The following is a 7,315-nucleotide window of genomic DNA, read 5'->3' on the forward strand; positions in this document are numbered from 1 at the left end:
TTGAAAAAGAATATTGTTTTAAGTCATCCAGATTTGAACCATGAATTCAGCTTAGCCGTTGATGCTAGCAACTATGGTACTGGTGCTTGTTTGTTCCAAGAATTTAAAGATGAACAAACTGGTAAAATTACTATTCGATACATTGGTTTTTCATCAAAGGCACTTTCTAAAAGTCAACGCAATTATAGTGTTACTCGCAAAGAACTTCTAGCCTTGACTACTGGATTGACAAAATTCTACAAATTTTTGCATGGTCCTAAACCTTTTACATGTTATACAGACCATCGCAGTCTCTCATACCTTTTCACAACCAAGAACCCCTCCATGATGATGATGCGATCCATGGAAGTTATCTTATCCTTTCCTAACATGAAAGTTCAATGGATTCCTGGCATTACGAATATCATGAGTGATAAATTGTCCCGATTATTCCCTACAATGCAAGACAAAGTTACCTTTGAAAAGGATGAGAAACGACTATTCCCCCATCTATTCAAACAGACACAGAAGAATACAAAATCAAAAATGCGTGCTCAAAAACGTAAATTGGAAAAGAAGATCCTTAAAGATAATCCTTCTCTTAATCCTGAACGTACGCAGAACCTCACTCAGTTCTATAATTCCATTTCGGAAACATCTGATGTGGCTACAACTCCCACCTTCACTCCTTCTTTGTCGAACCGTTTCATCCGCGTTAAACGCTGGTCTCTTCGCACCATTCATGATGATTTGAATGAACAAATTCGTTATTCTGGACCCACAGATGACGATGAAGAGGACATCATCCAGATTAATTACGCACAAAACATGGATGAATCATATATTGTACCTCCCGTTGAAGAAAGACCAAGTATTTTGAAAGATGCACATGAATTTGGTCATTTTGGTGGTGAAGCCATCGTACAACGTGTGAGAAAAGATCTAGGTATGAACTGGCCTAACATAATGAAGGAAGCCTTAGAAGTTGTAAAACAATGCGCAACTTGCCAAAAGTTCACCATTAGTAAGAAAGGATATAATCCGTTGAAACCCATTTACTGTTATACCCCAGGATGGCACTATCAAATGGATTTATGCGGTCCTTTTCCCATCACAACCAACGGCAACACATATATTTTGGTTCTCATCGATGTCGCTACTCGCTTTCTTATCCTACGTCCCATTTGTGATAAGTCTGCTAAAACCGTGGCTGAAGAACTCATTTCCATCTTTTCACTTGTCGGTTATCCTCGTATCATTCACTCTGACAATGGCACTGAATGGAAAAATCAGATCCTCAATACTCTATGTGAGGCTATGAAAATTGACAAACGTTTGAGTACAGCTTACTATGCTCAAAGCAATGGTGGAGCTGAACGTGCCGTTCAAAACACAAAGAAATTGCTCTCTAAACTAATCCTTGGCAATTCTGAAGACAATTGGGATATGATGATCAATTCTGTACAATTGATGCTCAATTGTAAAATATCCAAACGTTTACTTACTAGCCCTTTTAACTTGATGTTCGCTCGTAAAATGTCCAATGAGTATCCATTACTCCATGACTCGAACGATAACATTGAACCCATGTCGAATGATGAACTTCTGCAACGTATACAGTTAGTGGAAAAATGGTTCGGATGTTTTTCGATTTTACACTAAATCAACCATTACTCGATGAGTTGTCATTCAAATAAACCGAGGAAATACTCAGCAGATAGCTAAAATTGTGCTTTATCATCTGTTAGGTTTATAGGTTATATGATTTGATATCGGAGCTACAATGGTGAAATTAAATTGATAGGTCTATCCGAACCATTTTTCCACCTCATCTAATTTTATGCAATCTCATCGGAATAACAAACTTAGCGACGCTAAATGATTCAAGATGACTCACAATGCGTAATGATGACATTTCGCAACTCCGCAGGTCATAAAAAAGTATAAATATACGACAGTTTGTCTCCTTTTTCGACCTTATCCTTCTCTCTTTAAAATAACTCTTTATTATCTCCAAAATGCCTCGCGCCCTTCCCATAGACACCCAAAACAATATCAAATCCATGTTGCAAGCTGGTTATTCGTATTCTGCCATCATGCAACGTATTCCTGGAGTCAAGAGAACCACAATTGCTGACTATAAAAGGAAGTTTTTCCCTGATGTCGTAGGCGGTGCACCTGGTCGCAAGTCTGTTATCAGTGCTACAACCCGTAGCTACATTCAAAAGCAGCTTGTTTTGGGTAATATAAGGACTGGTAAGGATGTACATAGGTACTTGGTTGGTGTTGGGCATGATATTGGCTATTCTGCATGCTTAAAAGTGATGAAATCCATGGACTTTCAGTCGGCAAAGAAAAAAAAGAAGCCTTTCCTTAAGGCTCAGCATAAGAAACAGCGTTTAGCTTGGGCCAAAGCTCATCAGTATTGGACTACGAATGATTGGAGACGTATGATATTCTCAGACGAAACAAAAATCAACGTTTGGGGCTCTGATGGCGTAAAGTACTATTGGAAAAGGCCAGATGATGAGTTGCAGTTCCATCACCTTGACCTCACTGTTAAGCACGGTAATGGAAGTGTCATGATGTGGGGCTGTATTACTTACGATGGACCTGGTTATGCATGTCAAATCTATGATGGAACAATGAAAAAGGAAGACTACATCCATATCTTGGAAACTACTTTAAAGGACACCATGGAATGGTATGGATTCGACCCTGAAACCACTTACTTTCAGCAAGATAAGGACCCAAAACATACCGCCAAGGTTACAAAAGAGTGGTTTCTGAACAACAACTTTGATGTCGATTGGACTTACAGCTGGCCACCTCAATCCCCTGATTTAAATCCAATTGAGCACGTCTGGCATCACTTGAAATTGAAGTTGAGTGCATACCCAACAAAGGCTAAAGGAGTACATGAATTGTGGGAAAGAATAGAAGAACAGTGGGCGACCTTTACTAAGGAAGACTGTCGCAAGTACATAGATAGTATGCCCGCAAGAATTCAAGCTGTTATCAAGGCAAAAGGTGGCTATACAAAGTATTAAGGCGTACTTGAATCGAAGTGGAAAAATGGTTCGGATAAACCATTCGATTTAATTTTGTTATTGTAGCTCCGATATCCAATCATATAATCTATAAATTTTACAAGTAATAAAATGCATTTTTAGCTATCTATTGCATATTTTTTCTCTTTATTCTGTCGAAAACTCATTGAGTAATGCCTGATTTAGTGTAGATTTGAAAAACATCCGAACCATTTTTCCACCAACTGTACAATACATGTCAGATGTAGTCTTTCCCGCAATCAAAGAACGTACTGAGATATACAACAAAATGATGAAAGGTCAGTTTGACAAAAAGCATCGTTTGGTTGATTTCCCTGTCGGTAGTTATGTTGTGGTTCAAAAGAAAGGCATTCAGAAATCTCTTACACCTCAATATGAAGGTCCATATGAAATCATTCGCAAAACTGAGGCTGGTAATTACACTCTCCGTGATGAAATGGGTGTTGCTTCCTCTCGCGATTATACACCATCTGAATTAAAGTTGGTTTCGCAAGATGCACTTGTTTCGCAGGATGAGATCTATGAATTCGACAACATTGTTGGTCATCGTGGCTCTCCAGGAAAACGTGAATATCGTGTTCGTTGGAAGAATTACGGTCCTGAAGATGATACATGGATTACTGCTGAAAACTTCACTGATCCACAATCCATTGTGGAATATTGGCGTCATGTTAAAGGTAGTGTGCCTAAACAAGATTCTGTACTGTTAAACCAGTTAATGTCTGGTGAACATGATTACTCCACGGTTGAATTGACAAAGAATGGCCCGTTGATTGAACATGTTGAGCAATTTGCTGATGCGATCACGGATGTACCCAATTCTCCCATTCCTCTTCAACACCAACAGAAATCTTTTAAACGTCCCACTCGCCGTACAAAAGTGGTAGCGAATAATCCTGCCCATCAAGCTTTTCGTCGCAGTCCTCGTGGTCGTTCCATGCGCACATTTGAACCTGCCATTGACAAAACTCGCTTCCGCAAGTAATCAATCACTTCTGTATTGTACTTCTAATGTCTTTCATTAGTGAAATTAAATAAAAACAAAAACAGTACAAAACCAACAATAAACCCTACAAATTTTTTTTTTTTTTTTTTTTGGTATTCCATTTGCACAATTGCAATACGTCACACATTTTGACAACCTGCCAATTGCATTTGTCTACAACAAACTCATTTAAACCATCTTACTGCTTTCCCATCTACCTCATCTACTATTCTCCATCGACGCTAAGTTGCATCTTTTCAGATCAACAACCGTCTAACGGGGGGGCAATGTCGTATTTGAGGCACGATGGCAATATTATATGAGTAAATCATCACTCAAAACGTCTAACGAAATGTAAAATAAAACTTGATCTCAGATATGAGTACTGCTCATATCTTCATTCCCGTTTGGTAAGCGGTGTGTTCGATTGCATACATTTGAACCTTAGATCAAATGTATAACAAATAAAGATAAGATAAGAAAAGAATATGGATTAAGGATAATTCTTATGTGAGATTAGCTACCTCACATAAGACTTGAACAGGTTATCTTTATGAAATATATTTTACTTAGATTATCTATGGCTATATGACATTCAGGTATATAGCAGGATTGGTATATGTACTCGTAGGATATATTGATTCAACAACCAAAACATAGTAGGTCACGGTACTGCTCCCTGTTCTGGAAATAAAGTATGGTTGGAGATAAAAAAGGCTCAATCACTCTTTATTAATACAATAACTGTTCACGCAATCAAAAGAACACCACGCACGAATATCTCTTCCTAGCCAACATCTATAATCATTCCCACAGTATCTGAGCTACACAACTGGTGGCCGATAGATATTGGATTATAGATGTAGCTGCATGATCACCCTGGATCTGCCAGGATAGCACATTACAAATCAATCCGCTCTGGGATGGACGAGTAATTATCCACCTAAAGGGAAGACCTATTCTTTTACGGAAACCTCTGATTCACTGAGTATTATTTGACCATAATACATCAGTGTCAGCTATAGATCCCGATACAATCATTTCGTAGACAGCAAACACAATAAGTCTTTATTAATAGCAGTAATTTTAGTTTTCTTTTCTTTTTCTTTAGTTTGTTTTTGAAAGAGAAATAAAGACGGTGGTTTGATTTCGTTAAGCTTTCGTGTTTATTTTCTCTTGTGTTATTCTTTACCTTTTACTTCATAATTAAAACTAGCGAATACCACATTTTTTTTAACGAATTTCTAAACTACTTTGTCCATAATGCCCCCTATTAACCCCCATCAAGACTCCCCTCAAGAAGACCACGTCCAACAAAATGAGGACATGGAAATGATTGATGTAAATCAGTCAACCTCTAACCGACCCCCTCTTGTGCCTGGTTACACCTCCTCTGTTGCCTCCACTGCCACTGGTATCTCCTCCTCTGAATCCCAAGGTACGAACCTCTCTGAAGGTAACATTAATAACCATGTCCCTCCTATCGATAATAGTGAAACATGCATACACAATTGTAATCATAGTGGACACCACTTGATTATTAATACTGATGTTGGCAAGGACCTCACTTCGCATCAGACCAATAACAATGAGCATGATGTTGGCAAGGACTTCACTTCGCATCACTATAACGATATGAATGACATCAATGTCATACATAACAATGGTACTAATCATACCAATACTTTTACACCATTAGATCCTCCCATGACTAATGAAAAAGACCGCATGATTGTTAGATACGAAAACCGTATCAATGAACTTCGCGAGCAGGTGCTCTGCCAATCAAACCCGGTTGAAATAGAGAAAATCCATGCTACCATTGACATTCTTGAGAAAAACGTCAAGAAAATGAAAGGTGGAATCTCACCTAACAGCACATCCCATTTTGACCCTACCAAAAGTAGCACCATGGATTCCAAATATGCTCATTCCTATTCTCCCATCATCCATCGAAGTGAAATACCTATTTTCCAGTTGGTTGATGACCCTGCGGAGACCAAGACCGACAACGTACCGTCCTTCGAAAACGCTGAAACATTCGCAGATGCGTTTGAGGCTCCCTTCCTTGCCAATGATTGTGATTTGGACAAGTATTGGAGAAAATACTTATCTGTTTCGTTTTCGAAAAGCAAAAACCCAGTCTATCAACGTTGGTACGCTGTTGACTTCAAAAAGTTCCCACATACTACCAGTTGGGAAACTATAAAAAGCGAGATCATAGAACGTTTTGGATTGAACGCTACCATTGATAAGAAAATACAAAACTTCATCCGTATGAAACAGGGTAAAACGGAACAACTTCGCGATTACATGGATCGTTACTATCAAGCCTACACTTATCTCCCTGATCCCAAACCTGACTCCATCTATTTGGTGGCTTACTTCTTAGACTCTTTGCTTCCCATGACTAGTGAAGAAGTTAAAAGATCATTGAAACGCTACCATGAAGGAAGGTCCCCTGATAGTAAAACTTCTTTCTATCCTGCCTACTTGTCTGAACTGTTTGACTACCTAAAGAAAAGAATGGGAGACATACAGGAAAGTCTGGCGTTAAAATTTTCATCTCGCTCACAAGGCCATGGCATTCCTATTAACAAGAACCACTCAGACGGAGATATTAGCCATGGTAACAGAATCAATCGTGATCACAAACGCAAAAACAATATGAATAACGATATTGAAATTTCGAGCAAGAAATCTAAATCGTTGGTAAATCCATGCTCGTTCTGCAAAACGGAAAACTATTCGCGAGAACACTTGGAAAACTGCGTTCCTTATCTTAAAAGTGACATATATGTTAGGAGACGTATGAACCAACAAAATAATCAGAATAAGGTAGAAATCTTATATAATGATATTCAATATAAAAAGAGTATCACTGACCAAATACTCATTTTGTATAGCAAAATAGAACATGATATTGAAAACTCATACTCATCTCTACCTCTTGGCAACCATCATTTTGATCAAACTTCATACTATAAAAATTTTCTTACTAGCTCTGATCCAGCTAAAAATAAACATATATTTTTAAAAGATGATATTCGATCACAGATTTCTTGCTATAATGTCTCAAACATAACTGAGAACGAAGTACAGAATTTGTCGCCATATTCTCCCGTTATCATGATCAATGGTGAGAAACTAATTGCTATGATTGACACAGGTGCACAAATATCTTTGATAAATAAAACCTATGAATTTGAGGATAAAACTATCTTTGATGATATAATCCCTGCCACTGGTACATTTTCATTTATTGATAAAAATTTCTACA

Source organism: Mycotypha africana (genome assembly GCF_025528875.1).
Source record: "Mycotypha africana strain NRRL 2978 chromosome Unknown BDF20scaffold_11, whole genome shotgun sequence".
Classification (NCBI taxonomy): Eukaryota; Fungi; Mucoromycota; class Mucoromycetes; order Mucorales; family Mycotyphaceae; genus Mycotypha; species Mycotypha africana.